This window comes from Formica exsecta, unplaced genomic scaffold, assembly GCF_003651465.1.
Source record: "Formica exsecta isolate Colony F162 unplaced genomic scaffold, ASM365146v1 scaffold371, whole genome shotgun sequence".
NCBI classification, from domain to species: domain Eukaryota; kingdom Metazoa; phylum Arthropoda; class Insecta; order Hymenoptera; family Formicidae; genus Formica; species Formica exsecta.
Window position 1 is genome coordinate 72,746 of NW_021850953.1, and position 2,942 is coordinate 75,687.

Genomic DNA, 2,942 nt, shown 5'->3' on the forward strand with positions numbered 1-2,942 from the left:
TCGCATGTTAATGGTCGCGGAATCATTGAACGTAGCCAGAAGAACTGACGCAGCATTCATTCATTATTGATTGAGATGCACTTTGTTATGCACCCCAAACGTATTTTGACATGCAGTCTCTTTACCAACTGTTAGTACATTATTTTCAACCTTTTGATGAAAATTGATTACTCATCATAATTCGTGAAAACCTATTCCTAATGCCTGTCATTGTTGCAACAGCTTAATGATACAGCATATGCCACTTTTGGATATACAGTCCTCATCCCGTTGCGAAACTTTATCACATGGAAACAAAGTTTTAGCGTGGTGCAGAGTTCACGATCGGAGAACATTAGCGAGCCGAAAGAAATATATAACAAGGAAGCAAGATACATTTTCTTTTTACTTTATAAATCACTCACAAAAGTGAGACACACAGAAGTTAAATGTATCTTATTTAAATTAAATATATAGGGGAAAGCAGACTAAAACCGAGTAGGCGGATCAAACCGGGTATTTTTGTTTCTTCGTGATAGGTGCTATTCTTTGACTAACTCGTGTTATTAGCTGTACATTGATGCCAACATTATTTTGAGATGAACCGTGCCCATGTGCACAAGATAATTCTTTTTTGAGGAAAGTTCAAAATTATCGGGCCAGAAAAGATCGATATCGGGACAACAATCGAGTCGTTATGGATTTGTTCTACACAGAGCATTCTGCTGCTAAATGCAGCATTGCACGCACGCACGCACGCGCGCACGCACGCACGCGCGCACGCGCGCACATACACACACATTCTGTACATATTAGAGAGTATATCTACACTAGTTTTGATCGTGACGTTGTACACCGGAAAATACAACTGCCGTATTTGTTACTTTCCTTCTGTTGGGGCAAAACCGAATAACCTACACATCTCATGTAATGAAAAGAAGAAGAACTGTTATCCTGACTTTGTCTCCCTACAAAAAGCAGTTGAAAACGAAAACTACTACTCAGAAAGGGGAACCACTAATAAAAAGCTTTTTGAGACCCCTGAAGTTAAATAGTTAAATAAGGAAGTTCTGCAGCAATGTTGAACAAGAGGATATCTTTATTTATGATTTTCGTCAATAGAATACATTTTTATATCGTATTTTGATTAAAATAAATCTACATTTTGTAATTGCACAGTATTTTACATGTTTTCAAATGGTACCCTGTTTTACCCTACCGGTAGAGCAAAACCGGGTATTTTGACTTCTCCAAAAATCTTGTTATCCTTGGTAACCAAATATTTTTTTTCAGCAACTAGCCTCATTTTCTCATAGTTTAAAATCTACTAAAGATTACTAATGGTCAGCAAAATTTTTTTTACTCTCTGATTTTGTGTAGGAAGACAAATCCAAAAAAGGATTTAAGGAAAACCCGGTTTTACCCTACTTTCCCCTATTTACATTTTTAACAATTATTAAATAAGCATGCAGTATTTGCAGCACCGAAAAATAAGAAACCGATGCTTTCAAAACATTTTTCAAACTATTGAGATCTATATTACAAAATTCACTTGCTCTTATGCGAACAGGCATATCGGCACGTACTATTATAAAATATAGATTTTGCATAATGTTCGTAGGTAAATCGTACCAATCGCCCAAATAAACCGCTTGAGAGATCGCTTGCGTTTTCGACAACAAATTTTCCCCCATATAGCTGCATAAAAATAGTTGTACTAATAAAATATTAAAATATTAACATTATACTTTTTCCAACAAGAAAAAAATCACGTATCGCCAATGACACGATTAGCTGCAATCCTAAAAAATACTTGACATTTATTCTTTGTAATAATTGATTTTATTAAAGTAATTGATTGTACAGATTAAAGTACAAATAAAATAAGTACAATAATTACGATAAAAGGGAGATATAAAATTTATTTAATATATTGAACCTATTACACATATGAGCGAAGCGTGGAAAACCATTTGAGCTATCAAGATAGTATCGTGTGTATACACTATGTCTGTGGCTAGATTCAAAAGCAAACAATGTCTTTCGACTAATACCATTATTTTCATTCTATTACAATAACTATTTTCCTTTCATTTATGAAATTGCAATAATTCCAGACTAAGTGTCTTCAAATGACCGCATAGATGCATACAAATACAGAAGAGGAAAACATCACTACCAACGTTTCCCGTAACTGATTAGCTGATTAACTGAACAATCTGAAGTATATACATGCTGTAGCAAATGACCGACATGTTAGAAGTACAGATCATTTCGTGCGGCAATTGCATCTGTTCCTCGGATCTTGTGACATTCTGTAAAGAAGGCGACATCGCAAACGATAAAAGTGATCCAGTTATCAACAGGACAATGAAAACATACGAGGAACTCATCTGAAAAAGAAGATGAATCTGCTCAGGTTAGCATAGCAAAGCATGATTTATCGATGATCTTCGCAATGCATGTCTAACTGTTCGCTGCGTTGCACAGATTCTTCATCAACCCATCGCGATGCAGTATCAGCGTTATCTTTGTAACGGCAGAGCCGTTCCTGTAAATAATTGTAAATATTGTAAATAAGTTAAATATGTTTCAAATATATATCTATACAACCTCGCATGCCTTACTGTCTCTTCCTGCTTGCGCATGCGCCACCCGTGCCACCCGTCTTGCGCGTACACCACACGTGCTATCTCGCTTGCACGTACGCCACACGTGCTGTCTCGCTCACACGCACGCCGCTCCTGCTATCTCGCTCGCACGTACGCCACACGTGCTATCTCGTTCACATGCACGCCGCTTGCGCTATCACGCTTACCCCCACGGCAAACCGACTCCCACCGACGGACCGACAACGCGTGGTGGGGGCGCCGGCCGGGTATATAAGCCCGGCCGGCCGAGACATCGGGACCAGATCTTGTCCCGACATCCTGCTCCTGACACCGACCTGACCACTACCGCTT

The 2,942-nt window shown here is 38.4% G+C and overlaps 1 pseudogene; it reads right to left on the bottom strand.

Annotated features, from left to right (window-relative positions):
- Positions 1-63: 63 nt before the first annotated feature.
- LOC115239331 overlaps positions 64-2,942 on the bottom strand; it is a 7,899-nt pseudogene continuing 5,020 nt past the window's right edge.